General features: G+C 43.8%; 2 pseudogenes across 1 annotated transcript in view; one reads left to right on the top strand and one right to left on the bottom strand.

The window, feature by feature from the left end:
• The window catches only part of LOC147092699 (NACHT, LRR and PYD domains-containing protein 3-like), a 391,278-nt pseudogene that overhangs the window by 350,901 nt on the left and 23,521 nt on the right, over positions 1–16,856 (bottom strand).
• The window catches only part of LOC147092700 (NACHT, LRR and PYD domains-containing protein 3-like), a 497,498-nt pseudogene that overhangs the window by 280,774 nt on the left and 199,868 nt on the right, over positions 1–16,856 (top strand). The gene's annotated exons all lie outside the window — the stretch shown is intronic.

Below are 16,856 nucleotides of genomic sequence, written 5' to 3' on the forward strand. Positions count from 1 at the left end.
ATTGGGTGGGTCTCAGTGTGGGGTGTGTCTCGGTTGGTGGGACTCTGGGTGGGGTGTGTCTCGGTTGGTGGTTCTCTGGGTGGGGTGGGTCTCGGTTGCTGGGTCTCTGGGTGGCGTGGTGTCTGGGTGGGATGGTGTCTGAGTGGCTGGGTCTCAGTGTGGGGTGTGCCTCTGTTGGTTGATCTCTGGGTGCGGTGGTCTCTGGGTGGGTGGGTCCCAGTTATGGCTGTGCCTCGGTTGGTATTTCCCTCAGTGGGTGGGTCTCTAGTTTGGTTGTGTCTCGATTCTTTGGACATTCGGTAAGGGGGTATTTGTGTTGAGTGATGTTTGGTGGGTGGCGTCTATGGTGGGAACCCCAAGTGTGGGTGAGTCCCAATTCATGCCATTCCCCATCTCTGGTGAAAAGCCTCTCAGTGTTGTTTCTCCTGAGGGTCCTCAACATCTTTCTTTTCTTTCAATCATTTACTCTTCAGTTTCTCTGGTTTATAACAGGAATTGTTTGGTGTATAACTGAGTGTTAGAGCGGGAGCCCTGGACCCATACTGTGACTTTATTCATTGTAATTTATTCTAATCAATTTATTTTCCCTCTCTTTGCTGAGGAATTCTTGTTGAAAACTGCAACGATATGATGCAGGAAAATAAAGTTTGGGGAAGAGGAATCTTTGGACAGGAGCTTCCTCAGAGGTTACTGACCAAGGCTTCATCTGGAATAGAGTGACCGACGCCACCTCCAGAGGGGACTGACCGAGACCTCCTCCAGAGGGGCTGACCGAGACCTCTTCCAGTGGAGGCTGACCCGACCTCCTGCAGAGGGGACTCACCGAGACCTCCTCCAGATGGGACTGACCGAGGCCTTCTCCAGAGGGAACTGACCCAGACCATCTCCAGAGGGAACTGATCCAGACCTCCACCAGAGCGGACTGACTGAGAAGGTCTCCAGAGGAGACTGAATGAGGCCTCCTCCACAGGTTGTATCCAATGGAGCCCACATGAGTTATGCCTGTTTATTTCCTGGGGTGTAATTTCCTCTCCTGGCCCTATTTATGTTGCCTCGGTTTAAACCGTTCATGTTAGATTGTGACACTTGTGTTTTACAGGGGCTGGGAGGAAATTAAATTCGGAAACGTGAACCATGGATGTAGATTTCAAAATAATGCTTGTGTTTCGGAGCAATGCGACAACTTTGACGGGACATGGAAGCCATTTGATGAGTTTTGATAGAGTAACTAGGGATAAACTACTTCCGGGGCAGGAGGATGGGTAACCAAATGACACATGTTTAAAATAATTGGCATAAGAACCAGAGCGGAGTTAAGGAGGATTTTTTATGCAACGAGTTGTTCTGATCTGGAATGCACGGCCTGAAAGGGTGGTTGAGGCAGATTGTACTTGTATACTTGTAAAGACACAGTTTGCAGGGATATGGGGAGAGAGAGGGACTAATTGGATTGCTCTTTCAAAAAACCAGCACAGGCAGGATGGGCCGAATGAGCTGTATGATTCTATGATTTGATTCAGATTGATGGGGGCCATTTTGCTGCAGGGTGATGTTGACCATTTTGTGACAGGCTCATGGCGGCCATTTCCCGTTGCCTGTGGGGCGCCATTTTTAGAGTCACAGCTGCGCTCTTTTGCTGACACTCGGTCTCATGATCTTGTGTAAATTGTATATCCAGCCTCCCGAGTAAGACCACCTGCTTCAATAGACCGACAGGTCATGTCCACAGTGTCGTTTGGAGAAGGTGGGATGTATATTTGAGGAAACTTTATTTAATATATTAAAACAATGAAGCCAGTTTTCATGAATATAAAGATAACACCGGGCACGAGCTGAGGTAAGCGGTGGATGTTTATTAACACAACATAGGGGCAACAACAATAACTTGCATTTATTTAGTGGCTTTAATGTAAGGAAACGTCACAAGGCAATTAGCAGAAAAAATTCGAAACTGAGCCATATAAAGAGATTTTAGGACAGATGACCAAAAGCTCGGTGAAAAAGGTAGGCTTTAAGAAGCGTTTAAAGGAGGAGAGACAGGGAGAGCTGCGAAGAGGTTTAGGGAGGGAATTCCAGAGTTTAGCGCCTTGGCAGCTAAAGTCATGGCGCCAATTTAAGGCAATAAAAATCGAGGATGTGCAGCAGATCAGGAGTGAAGAGATATTGAAGGGCTGTAGGGGCAATTGTAACAAAAACTGACTCCTCACTGGGAGAGACACCCAGGAATACAGAGTGCAAATGTCAGTGTCCCACTGCAGCAGAGACTGAGCCCCACCCTGGGTACTTCCTGTCTGTGCATTTGCCCAGTGCCCCATTGGGGAACATTCAGACCCGGATATCCTGCAGAAACAGCGCTGTGGGGCTGGGTGACTGAGTCTCGTGTCCCTCTAACCTCACAATGGGGGATGACGTTCACTCAGCTCGAGCTGGAAACTCTTAAAGGGGCCAAAAGAATATAAACCCGGAGTGTGGCTGCTTACAGGGGAGGGGCAGAAAATCCGCCCAAAATGGTCATATAATGAGACCAGTGACGGTCATCAACTGAAATGTTCACATATCCACTTTCAGTCTGCTTCTTGAACCCTGCAACGACTTCAGTTGATTTTTTCCATTTAAACTGAACTGACACCCCCTCAACCTGAAAGAGATGAAATTGAAATATTTTTTAATCTAATAATTAGAGAAATATTACCAATAAAAGTGACTGAATCCCATTGATATTTTATTTATTACATTAAACATTAACACAAACACTCACTCCATCTGCTCCAGACTCCCGCAGGTCAGTATAAGGCGCCTGAGAGCGGGGACAGATCCGTCTGTGAAGGAGTTTGATCCCAGGTTCAGAACCGTCAGTGACCGGATTGTACTGAGAGCGGAGGCGAGATCCTCGGCACAAGAATCTGAGAGACTGACATCATCCAGCCTGTGATCAGAGAGAGGAATAACAGGAATCAGAGTGAATCCCCAATCTTTATTAATAACACTATTATTGATGCTAGTTAGGCATGTAGTGTTAGACATCCAGTGATTTTAAACACAACCTCACAGAGTCTGGTAGTTACCGCAGTTCCTGTATTTTACAGTCCGGGTTACTCAGGGCTGCAGACAATAGTTTCACTCCTGAATCTCCCAGTTTATTATTATTCAGGGCCAGCTGGGTCAGTGACTGGTTTGTGCTGAGAGCGGAGGCAAGATCCTCGGCACAAGAATCTGTGAGACCGACACCATCTAAACTGGGGATCAGAGAGAGAAATAACAGTAATCAGGGTAAATCCCCAGTGTTTAATAATAACACTATTACTGATACTAGTAATAATGTCCAGTGTCAGACATCCAGTTATTATAAACACAACCTCACACAGCCTGGTACTTACTGCAGTTTCTGTATTTTACAGTCAGGTTTCCTCAGAGCCTTAGACAGTAGTTTCACTCTTGAATCTCCCAGTTTATTGTCACCCAGGGTCACAAACGTAAGTGATCGGTTTGTACTGAGAGCGGAGGCGAGATCCTCGACACAAGAATCTGTGAGACCGACATCCTGTAGACTGGGATCAGAGAGAGAGAGCTAATATGAATCCTGATGAACACCAGAGTCTAATAAAACAACATTACTGATACGAATAATGTTCAGTATTTATTAATAACACTCTTATTGATGCCAATAATAATGTAGAGTTTATTTTTAACACTATCACTTATATTAATCTACAATGTTCATAAAATACACTAGTACTGACATTAATAAACGCTGCACATTATTAGAAGTAACACTATTACTGATACTAATAATAATGTACAGTGTCACACATGCAGTTACTACAAACACGGCAGCATGGTGGCATAGTGGTTAGCACTGTTGCCTCACAGTGCCAGAGACCCGCGTTCGAATCCGGCCTCGGGCGACTGTCTGTGTGGAGTTTGCACATTCTCCCCGTGTTTGCGTGGGTTTCCTCCGGGTGCTCCGGTTTCCTCCCACAGTCCAAAGATGTGCCGGTTAGGTTGATTGGCTATGATAAATTGACCCTTAGTGTTAGGGGGATTAAATACGTGGGGTTACGGGGATAGGGTGGGATATGTGTTGGTGTAGGGGTTATGGGGATCGGGTGGTATATGTGTCGGTGCAGGCTCGATGGGCCGAAATGGCCTCTATCTGCACTGTGGGGTTTCTGTGATTTCTGTGAAACACAATCTCACACAGTCTGGTACTTACTCCAGTTTCTCTATTTTACAGTCCGAGTCCAACAGAGCCTTAGACAGTAGTTTCATTCCTGAATCTCCCAGTTTATTATTACCCAGGTTCAGAACCGTCAGTGAGCGGTTTGTACTGAGAGTGGAGACGAGATCCTCAGCACAAGAATCTGTGAGACCAACATCATACAGCCTGTGGGTCAGAGCGAGAAAAAATAGAAATCAGAGAATATCCACAGTGTTTACTATTAACACTATTACTGATACTAATATTAATGTGCAGTGTAAGACATCCAGTTATTAAAAACACAATCTCACACAGTCTGGTACTTACTGCAGTTCCTGTATTTTACAGTCCGGGTTCCTCAGAGCCGCAGACAATAGTTTCACTCCTGTATCTCCCAGATTGTTTTTAGTCAGGTCCAGAAGCTTCAGTGACCGGTTTGTACTGAGAGCGGAGGCGAGATCCTCGGCACAAGAAGCTGTGAAACCATTATTATCCAGTCTGAAATCAGAGAGAGAGAGAGAGAGAGAGAAGTAACAGGAATCAGGGTAAATCTCCAGTGTTTATTAATAACGCTATTGCTGATACTAATAATATAGTATTAGGCATGCAGTGATTGTGAACACAATCTCACAGTCTGGTACTTACCGCAGTTCCTTAATTTTACAGTCTGGGTTCCTCAGAGCAGCAGACAGTAATTTCACTCCTGAATCAACCAGTTCATTGCCGCTCAGTCTGAACACAAAGAGACAGAGAGTGAGAAATAAACTGAATCACCCCTGGATCTGATACAATTTCTCTCTCTCAGATATCACAGGAAACACTGAAAACACTTCAGGGAATTAATAACCAGGTTTTCCTGTCACTGAATGAATCTCAGGCTGTCCAACTGCCCATATATTCAGGGAGAGTCAGTAAATATATTTATTAATTAAAGAGCTGTCTGTGTGAAGCCTTTAATGTCCCTCAGTCCGGTCTCATTCCCTTATGATCAGAATTACCCTCCTGGAGCTCAGTGACCGGCCCCGTGATGTTTGGGGAAACTTGTGTCATATCTGTTTTTCCGTAAATCCGGGATTTTATGGGAATGGAGCGATTTTCCCTGATTTATATGATAAAGTGCTGATTTCCTGTACTTTATAATCTGTGCATTATATTAATCTGTATAATATCTCGGGGTGAGTTATATTGTGAAACGGCGCTAACTGCTGCTGTAAAATCCGTCCCCCAGGATTTCATGCAAAAAGGAGAGTTTATTCTGATCCGTTAAAAGTTTTAAATGTCCCTGAACTCCTAATTTATAGGGAAGGGGAGTCATTTACTTTATTCCCCATTAAACTGCACTCTATGTTTATTTCAGGTGTAACTGGCCCGACAGTTTTTGGGGAATATTCAGAAGTGCCCTCCCCGAGCGGGGCCTCACACAGAGGGGGCGGATTATGGGGAATTCCCGTGTTCAATGCCCCCGGTTTACCCAGGAGCCGCCTGCTGTGTGCGAGGCCCCACCGCTGGCCGGTGTGTGTCTGTACTCCAGGGCTCATACCCCACAACACATTAGATTGGAACCTTGTTACCGGCAGATTTAAGACCCTGAATATCAATCACTACTCAATCTTCAGGGCTGTGAATAATTGTAAACATTTACAGCTGAAAGAATTCCCGATTCCCCACTATTCCCAATCCAGAAACTTCCCCCTCGATAAGACACACCCTGCACGGTATTTGAGTAAATATCGAACTGTTAGTGATTTAAACTCAGGTTTCTCTCCTGTTTTCAGTTGGAATGGTGGATGTGGAAAACATTTTAAATTGATTTTATCTTTACTGCCAGGTTACATTTTATATTTACATTCCGTTGTCCAGCATTATTAAACATGAGTTATTGTAATTAAATTATCAGAGCCTTAGTGACCTGTATTTGCTGATCCGATAAAGACTTTAAAATCCCTACTTGTTCGCAAGGATCCATTTTAGATTTTCCATTCCTTAGGGAATTACTGACCAATCCTCTTATTATTGGTCATATTTGTGTTGAATCTGCTTCTCTCTGGTTTAACTGAGCTGTTTGTTTTCCTTCATTACGGAACAACAACACAATCCCTGACTGTTCTACAATTCGCCCAACAGTTAGAGACAAATAAACAGTTACCTCAACACCCAGCATTTGTGCAGTACAGGTCCCAGCCGCTGGAGTCCTTCACACTGAATGGAGCAGTATTGTAGATCGAGGTGTTTTATTGTATCACAGAGCCCAATGACGTGAGACAGGACCGCACAGTCAATTGGGGTCAATGTCATTGCAGTAAATGCAAGTCTTTCAAGAGATCCCACTGTGTTCCGAGCCAGTGCTTTATTCTGAGACTCAAACAGGTAGTGCAATGTGTTCAGGAGGTTCCTTTTACCAGTTTCACTCTCTGTGTTTCCAATCTGTCCTTCAACCTTCTCCTTCACCCAGTCAATCACTCGGCAGGTGGTTTGATGAAGAAATGGACCCAGAAACTCCTCCAGGGGCCGAGCTGCCTGTGGGGAGGAGAAGCCAGCAACAAAACGGAGAAATATCTCAAATCGCCCATCTTCATTGCTGTGGGCTTCATTGAGGAGTTTCAGGATGTCCCCGGGATCTGGAGTCAGGAATTGTGCGAGTGCGGCTACATACTCTTGGATGGTGAGGTGCGGGAATGTGTACACCACACTCTGGGCAGAATCATCTCTCTCAAAAAGTTCCATCATGAACCCAGACAGGAACTGGGAAGGTTGCAGATTGCACTTGATCAAATCTCCATTTCTAAACACAATCTTCTTCTTTGAGATGCCTGTGAAGGCCATCTCACCAAGCTTCAGTAACACATCACGGGGGCTTTCAATCTCTCGGCCATGGTTTTTCAGAATGTTGTAAATATAGTAGGAATATAGTTGAGTGATGGTCTTGGGAACTCGCTGCTGTTTTCTGTCTCCTTCTGTAAAGAAGGGGCCCAGGGACAGAACGAGGATCAAGCAGTAGGAAGGGTTGTAGCACATGGTGTACAGGATCGTGTTCTCTTCCACGTGTTTGAAAACAGCTTCTGCCACCGTCTGATCTTCAAAATACTTGTTGAAATATTCCTTCCGTTCTTCACCAACAAATCCCAGGATTTCAGCCCACACACTGATCTCAGCCTTTTCCAATAAATGTAATGCAGTGGGGCGGCTGGTCACTAGCACTGAACATCCTGGGAGCAGCTTGTGCTGTATTAAACTGTACACAATGTCAGACACTTCACACCAGTCTTCAGGATCTGTGCACATGGACTGTGGTTCTGTATTTCTCCGATTGTCAGCAAAATCGATCCTGTCCTTGAATTCATCCAAACCATCGAATATAAACAGCAATACCTCTGGGTTCTTCCAGAGCTCTGCCAGAACTTTCCCGAAGTAAGGATAGAAATTGAGTATCAGATTCCTCAGGTTCATTCTACAGTTAATAGCGTTCAAATCCCGGAATTTAAAGCTGAAAACAAATTGAAAGTGTGGGTATATTTTCCCAGTGGCCCAGTCATGAACAATCTTTTGTACCATTGTTGTTTTTCCAATCCCCGCGACTCCGCTCACTGCTGCTGAACTCCCAGATTGGGATTTTCTCTGGGAAAAACTGCTCTGGAACAATTGATCAGTTCGAATTTTTTCCAGCTCTCTCCGGAGATGTTTCTCTCTCCACTTTTCATGGTCTCGGCCTCTTGCCAGAAGTTCATGTTCTACAAGAGTCCGATCTCGAACAGTAGAAATGACCGTTAGCTCAGCGTATCGATCAACCAGCTGGAAAATCTTAAACTTCTCCTTTATTGGATAGTTTTCACTCTCAGTGTTTCAGTTTGTACCCGAAGTGTTTCTTTGTGTTTCTGTTGAACTTCTTCAATTAGATCAGAGGAAGTGGTTCTCAGTGTTAGTTGTATTGACATAGAAACAATTTGCAAATAACAATTTTAATGTAGTAAACTGTGGCACGATTTAGGCCACAGCTTAATTAGAGGCATGCACATAAAATTATAAACACATGAATGAGAAACTCGTTTGATAAGCAATATTCACAGAAAAGTTTCAAATCATCACGATTCTAATATTTTTAACAGGGAGATTTCTATAAAGGTGATATTTTCACTCTGATGGTTAATAAGTCAGGAGAGTCCTGTACTACAGACATCTCATTACAAATTCACATGATCCTGTTTATATGGTTGTAAAGTTTCTAGTTGATCAATCTTTGAAACCGTCAGTGCTGCTTATTTTATGCAGAATTGGAGAAAAGTGCATTGGATATCAGTAGAACGGCGATATACTGTGAAAGGTCAGGCGTTCCACTGTTATATCAGGTCCTGGGCAGGTTATCTGGAGTACTGTGTGTACTGGGAGACGGACAAACTGTGAATGGGCAGAAGTACTATTCAGCATCCTATTCCATCCTTATCTGAGCTTCTGACCCAATATCCTGGCATCACTGAGAGTGCCCCATTCTATCATCGTAATATCGCCCGTCTCCGCCCTTGCCTCAACTCATCTGTTGCTGGAACCCTCATTCTTGCCTTTGGTACCTCCAGGCACGACTATTTCAATTGTCTCCTTTCAGCCTCCCACCTTGCACCCTCCATAAACTTGAGCTCAGCCCATGCTGCTGTCCATATGCTAACTAAGCACCAAGGCCCGTTCACCCATCACCTCTCTGCTCGCTGACCGACAATGGCTCCTGGTCCGGCAACAGCTCGATTTAAAATTTCTCATATTTGTTTTAAACACCTTCCATTGTGTCGCCCATCCCTATCTTTGTAACCTCCTCCAGCCCTATAACACTCATAGATTTTTGCCCTCCAGCAATTCTGGCCTCTTGACCATCTCCGATTTGCAATGCTCCACCTTTGGTGCTCGTGCCTTTAGCTTCTTAGGCCGTCAGCTCCGGAATTCCCTCCCTCAACCTCACCATCTCTGAATAGCTATTCCACTGTTATTGCATCAAGATTTTGGGAGATTATCTGGTGTATTGTGTGCAGTGAGAGAGACAGGGCGTGAATAGGCAAGAGTTGCTGTTTTCTTAGGACTCGGGAAGGTTACCTGGGGCATTACCTGCACTTTAATAGTCAACTGATCACAGGAAAAGTCTACAGCCATTCTGAACGTACAGAGGGCACTCAAAGATGATGCAAGATATTGGAGTTTAGGTTAAGCTGTCTGATGTATATTCATTGGGCATGAGACATAGACATTGAAACGTTTAAATGCAATTCACAAAATTAGTGCAGGAAACAGGCTCTCTATTAACAAAATAATTACTGATGCAGACAATTACATATGAGAATTAAGAAGGGAAAATCTGTTCATTACTTTCACCCAAAGTGTAATATAGTGAGGGACATGTTACCAGGGAAGGACACGAATGGGGCACTGTAAATGGGAACTATAGACAATTAAATGTGCTTCTGTGGATAGAATCATAGAATAACAGAAATGTTACAGCACAGAAGGTGGCCATTCGGCCCGTCGAGCTCGTGCCGGCTCTCTTCAAGGTCACTTCAGCTAGGCCTACACTCCACCCTTTCCCCATAGCTCTGCATTGTGTTTTCCTTCAGGTGCTTATCCAAATACCTTTTGAAAGGCACCACTGAGCCTGCCTCCACCAGCTTTCATACAGTGCATTCCAGATCCTGGCAACTTGCAGCGTAAAAAAGTTTGTCCTCATGTCGCCTTTGGTTTTCTGCCAATCACCTTAAATCTTTGTCCTCTGGTTCTCGATTCTTCTGCCAATGGAAATAGTTTCGGTCTATCTACTCTGTCTAGGGTCCTCATGATTTCTAATACCTATTTCAAATCTCCTCTCAATCGTATCTGCCCTAAGGAGAAAAACCCCAGCTTCGCCAGTCTATCCACATAACTGAAATCCCTCATCCCTGGAACCATTCTTGTAAATCTTTTCTGCAACCTCCCTATGGCCTCCACATCCTTCCTAAAGTGCAGTGCCCAGAATTGGTCACTATACTCCAATTGAGGCCGAACCAATCTTTTTTAAAGGTTCACCATAACTTTCTTGCTTTTGTACTCTAACCTCTATTGATGAAGCTCAGATTCCCGTATGTTTCTTTAACTGCTTTCTCAACCTCTCCTGACACATTCAATGATTTGTTCACATAGAACCCCATGTCTCTATGTTCCTGCACCACCTTAAGCTTCCTCTCCTTGTTCTTCTTACCAAAATGTATCCCATCACAATCTTCTGCATTAATTTTCATCTGCCACTTGTGTGTCCATTCCACAAGCCTGTCTATTTCCTCATGAAGTATCTCACTATTCCTCCTCACTGTTCACTATATTTCCAGGTTTGGGTTCATTTGAAAATTCACAATATATATTAATGATTTAGACAAGGGAACAACTGTAATATCTCCAAATTTGCAGACGACACAAAGCTGAGTGGGCGTGTGTGCTGTGAGGAGGATGCCGAGAAACTCCAGTATGATTTGGACAGGTTGGGCGATTGGGCATAAGCATGGCAGATGCAATATAACGTGGATAAATGTGAGGTTATCCACTTTGGTGGCAAAAACAGGAAGGCAGATTACTATCTGAATGGCAATAGATTGGGAGAAGGGGAAGTGCAACGAAATCCGTGTGTCCTTGTGCACCAGTCACTGAAGGTAAGCATGCAGGTGCAGCAGGTGGTTAAGAAGGCAAATGGTATGTTGGCCTTCGTAGCGAGAGGGTTTGAGTACAGGAACACGGATGTATTGCTGCAGTTATACAGGGCGCTGGTGAGACAACATCTTGAGTATTGTGTGCAGTTTTGGTCGCCTTATCTGAGGAAGGATATTCTTGCCATGGAAGGAGTTCAGCGAAGATTCACCAGACTGATACCTGGGATGGCAGGAATGACGTATGAGGAGAGATTGGGTCGATTGGGCTTATAGTCGCTGGAATTTAGAAGAATGAGTGGGGATCACATTGAAACTTTTAAAATTCTGTTTGGACTGGACAGACTAGATGCAAGAAGGATGTTCCTAATGGCTGGGGAGTCCAGAACCAGGGGTCACAGTCTAAGGCTAAGGGGTAGGCAATTTAGGACAGAAATGAGGAGGAATTTCTTCACCCAGAGAGTGGTGAACCTGTGGAATTCTCTACCACAGAAGGCAGTAGAGGCCAATACATTAAATATATTCAAGAAGGAGTTGGATATATTTCTTAAGGCTAAAGGGATCAAGGGGTATGGGGAGAAAGCAGGGACCATGTACTGAATTTGGATGATCAGCCATGATCGCATTGAATGGCGGAGCAGGCTCGAGGGGCCGAATGGCCTACTCCTGCTCCTATTGTCTATGTTTCTATTTAAACAGTTGAAATTGTGCCCTGTATACCAAAATCAAAGTCATTAATATATATCAAGAAAATCATTGGTCCTAGTAGCGGCCTCTGGTGAACAATGCTGTGTAACTTCCGCCAGTCAAAAATACAAACATTCACCACTACTCTCTGTTTCCTGTCACTTAGCCAATTTCGTCTCCATGTTGTCACTGTCCCTTTTTTCCCCCGATGGGCTTCTACTTTGCTGGCAAGCCTATTATGTGGCACTTTATCAAACACCTTTTGAAAGTCCTTGTACACCATATCAACCATGTTTTCCTTATCAACCCTCTCTGTTACCTCATCAAAAAACTCAATCAATTTAGATAAACACCATCTGCATTTAACAAATCCTTGCTGGCTCTCCTTAATTAATCCACACTTGTCCAGGTGACTATTAATTTTGTCCCAGTGTATCGTTCCTAAAAGCCTCCCCACTACCGAGGTTAAACTGACTGGCTTGTAGTTGCTGGATTTATTCTAATAACCTTATTTAAACAAGAGTGTAATATTTGCAATGCTCCAGTCCCCTGGCATCACACCGGTAACTGAGGAGGATTAGAAGATTATGACCAATACCTAGGCAATTTCCACCATTACCTCCCTCAGTAACCTGGGAAGAATCTCATCCGCTTCTGGTGTCTTTTCTACTTTAAGTTCAGTCAGCCTTTCTAGTACCTCATCTTTAACAATTTTTATCCCATCCAATATCTCAGCTACCACTTCTTTCGCTACGACTTTTGCAGCATAGTCTTCCTTGTTAAAGAAAGATGAAAAGCACTAATTTAATACCTTAGCCATGTCATCTGCCTCCATGCGTCGTGTTCACTTATTGGACCGAGCTCTGACTACCCTTTTCTATTTGTTTGCCTATAGAAGACTTTTGGATTCCATTTTATGTTAGCTGCCAATCTATTTTCATGCTCCCTCTTTTCCCCTCATATTTTTTTCACTTCCCCTCTGATCTGTCCATATTCAGCCTGGTTCTCACTCTTTTCTCAACCTGACATCTGCCATCTTGCTCTCTATCTCTCTGGTGATCCAGGGAGCTCTGGCTTTGGTTGCCCAGCTTTCCCACTTGGGGAAAAGTATCTCGACTGCATCCGAACTATCTCCTCTTTAAAGGCAGCCCATTGTACTATTACAGTTTTGTCTACCAGTCTTTGATTTCAAATTATCCGGGCCAGATCCATGGCGAACTTACTGAAATTGGCCTTCTCCAATTAAGTATTTTTACTCCAGAATGCTCCCTGTCGTTTCCATAGCTAATCTACACCTTATGATACTATGATCACTATTCCCCAATTGTTCCCCTACTGACACTTACTCCACTTGTACCACCTCATTCTTCACTGAAGCGGGATATGTGGGATCATCTCTGTAACAGAGACAGGCTTTATTGCTAAGTGGCCTTATAGAAACATAGACAATAGGAGCAGGAGTAGGTCATTCGGCCCCTCGAGCCTGCTCAATGATTCAATGCGATCATGGCTGATCATCCAAATTCAGTGCCCGGTCCCTGCTTACTCCCCATACCCCTTGATCCCTTTAGCATTAAGAAATATATCCAACTCCTTCTTGAATATATTTACTGTATTGGCCTCTACTGCCTTCTGTGGTAGAGAATTCCACAGGTTCACCACTCTCTGGGTGAAGAAAATCCTCCTCATTTCTGCCCTAAATGGCCTACCCCTTATCCTTAGACTGTGACCCCTGGTTCTGGACTCCCCAACCATCGGGAACATCCTTCCTGCATTTAGTATGTCCCGTCCTGTCAGAAATTTAAAAGTTTCAATGAGATCCCCTCTCATTCTTCTAAACTCCAACGACTATAAGCCCAATCGACCCAATCTCTCCTCATACATCATTCTTGCCATCTCAGGTATCAGCCTGGTGAATCTTCGCTGAACTCCTTCGATGGCAAAAACATCCTTCCTCAGATAAGGCGACCAAAACTGCACACGATACTCAAGATGTGGTCTCACCAAGGCCCTGTATAACTGCTGCAAGACATCCTTGTTCCTGTACTCAAACCCTCTCGCTACGAAGGCCAACATACCATTTGCCTTCTCAACCGCCTGCTGCACCTGCTTGCTTACCTTCAGCAACTGGTGCACAAGGACACCCAGGTCTCATTGCACTTCCCCTTCTCCCAATCTATTGCCATTCAGATAATAATCTGCCTTCCTGTTTTTCCCAGCAAAGTGGATAACCTCACATTTATCCACATTATATTGCACCTGCCATGCTTTTGCCCAATCACCCAACCTGTCCAAATCATCCTAGAGTTTCTCGGCATCCTGCTCACAGCACACACGCCCACCCAGCATTGTGTCGTCTGCAAATTTGGAGCTATTACATCTAGTTCCATTGTCTAGATCATTAATATATATTGTGAATAGCTGGGGTACAAGGACCGATCCCTGCGTACCCCACTAGTCACTGCCTGCCACTCAGAAAAAGACCCATTTATTCCAAATCTTTGCTTTCTGTCTGCCAACCAGTTCTCTATCCAAGTCAATACCTTGCCCCCAATCCCATGTGACTTAACTTTACATGCTAATCTCTCATGCGGGACCTTATCAAAAGCCTTCTGAAAGTCCAAATACACCACATCCACTGGTTCTCCCTTATCTATTTTACCAGTTACATCCTCAAAAAATTTCAGTAGTTTAGTCCAGCATGATTTACCTTTCGTAAATCCATGTTGACTTTGTCCAATCCTGTCACTGTTTTCCAAGTGCCCTGCTATTACATCTTTTATAATGGACTCTAGCATTTTCCCCACTTCTGATGTCAGGCTTACCGGTCTGTAATCCCCCGTTTTCTCTCTACCACCTTTTTTGAATAGTGGGGTAACATTAGCTACCCTCCAATCCATGGGTACTGTTCCAGATAATCCTAGTCATTCTACAGTTATTTTTTGTGGCAGGCAATGACTGGTGGAGTACTGCAGGGATCGGTTCTTGGACCCCAGCTATTCACAATATATATTAATGATCTAGACGAGGGAACTAGATGTAATATCTCCAAGTTTGCAGACGACACAAAGCTGGGTGGGCGTGTGTGCTGTGAGGAGGATGCAGAGAAAATCCTGTATGATTTGGACAGGTTGGGTGATTATACTGCATTTGCCATGCATCTGCCCAATGTGGATAAATGCGAGGTTATCCACTTTGGAGATAAAAACAGGAAGACAGATTATTATCTAAACGGCAATAGATTGGCAAAAGGGGAAGTGCAACGAGACCTGGGTGTCCTTGTGCACCAGTCGCTGAAGGTAAGCATGCAGGTGCAGCAGGCACATTCTCTGTGTCTACTCTACCAAAACCTTTCAGAATTTTAAATAGCTCTATTAGGTTAACCTCAGCCTTCTTTTTTTCCAAGAGAAAAAGAGACCCAGAATGTTCATCTTATCCTGATATGTATCTCCTATTATTTCTGGTGTCATCCTTGCAAATCTTCTCTGTACCCTTTATTGGCATGGGGATGGGTACCAACATATAGGAGTAGAAAAGAGGAATAAGGTGCATAAAAGAGTAAGTGTGTTGAATAGTACTAGTGAATGTAGTGCTAGAGGCGGTAGCATTATCTTATTAGATAGGAGCAGATTAAGAAAGACAACAAAAAATTCAAAAATTGGTTTAGAATGCAGGTACGTAAATGCACAATGTGTGCTGGATAAGTTTGGTGAGCTACAAGCAAAAGCAGCTGTATGGCAATATGATGTGGCAATAATGGAAACGTGGCTTAAAAACAATGAGGATTAATATTCAAAGTTACAAGATATTCGGAAAAGATAGGGAAGGAAAAAATGGAGGTGGGGTGGCACTGCTGATTAATGAAGACATTGCAGTGTTGGAAAGGAAGGATGTTCTTGAGAGGACAAGTACAGAATCCATTTGGATAGAGTTAAGGAGCAAAAAGGGTATGATCAAGTTATTGGGCTATTCTATAAGACTCCAAATAGTGAGAGGGAGGTAGAGGTGAAAATCTGCAGGGAAATCGCAGAGTTATGCAAGTGCTATAGATTGTTGATATTGGTGGACTTTAATTCCCCAAATATCGATTGGGATAATACGAGGGTAAAGGGAAAGGAGCGGGTGGAATTTCTGAAATGTTTTCAGGAGAATTTCTTTGACCAGTATATTCTTGGCCCAACTAGGGTGGAGGCATTGCTGGATCTGGTGCTGGAGAATGAGGTTGGTCAGGTCGACCAAGTGTTTGTGGGAGAACACTTGGGGACGAGTGAACCTCGTATCATAAGATTTAGATTAGCAATGGAGAGGAGCAAGTAACATTCTAGAGTGCAACTTCTAAACTGGAATAGAGTTAACTTCAATGGGATGCAAAAGGATGTAGCCAGGGTAAAATGGAGCCAAAGACCGACAGGAAAAAAGTTAACGGAACAATGGGTGACCTTTAAGTAGATGATGTTCCAAGTAGAGGTTAGGGGCATTCCAACAATGGGGAAGGGTGAGGGAACCAAAGCAAGGGCTCCTTAATTGACGAGGGAGATAGAGAAGAAGATGATGACACAAAAAACAGGGTGCATGATGCATGTCAGGTGAATTCTTACAGGAATAACCAGAACAAATGCAATAATTTGAACAGGGAACTCAAGATGAAAATAAGATTGGCAAAGAGAGAATACGAAAGTAGAATGGCGGTTAACATAAAAGAGAACACAAAAATCTTCTACCGGCACGTATACAGTAAGTGGGTAGTAAAAGGCAGCATGGCGCATATGACAAGGTGATATATGCATAGAGGCGCAGGGCAAGGCTAGAATACTCAATGGGTACGTTGTTTCGGTGTTTACTAAGGAGGTGTATTATGACAAAATATCTATAGAAGTAGAAAAGGTGAAAATTGATAGACAGGATGTAATATAAAGGCTCCAAAAGCTTAGAGTGGACCAGCCACCTGGTTCAGATGGCTTGCATCCCAGGATGCAAAGGGAATTGGGGCAGTTGATAGCGGAAGGGCTTGACATAATTTTCCAATCTTCCTGGGATGCGGGGGAGGTGCCTGAGAATTGGAAAGTGGCAAAAGTGACACCATTGTTTAAGGAATGGTGTAAGGACAATCCTAGTAACAGCAGTGGTGGATAAAGTTTTACAAACAATAATGAAGGGAAAAAATTAACAGCCATTTAGACAGGTTTAAGCTAATTAAGGAGAGCCAGCACGGGTTTGTAAATGGAAGATCGTGTTTCAGTAATCTAATTGAATTGATTGATGAAGTAACAGAGAGGATTGATGAAGGGGTTGTAATGCATGTTATCTACATGGATTTTTGGAAG

This window comes from Somniosus microcephalus, unplaced genomic scaffold, assembly GCF_052327205.1.
Source record: "Somniosus microcephalus isolate GS21.2 unplaced genomic scaffold, FLI_Smic_1.0 unresolved_chr2, whole genome shotgun sequence".
NCBI classification, from domain to species: domain Eukaryota; kingdom Metazoa; phylum Chordata; class Chondrichthyes; order Squaliformes; family Somniosidae; genus Somniosus; species Somniosus microcephalus.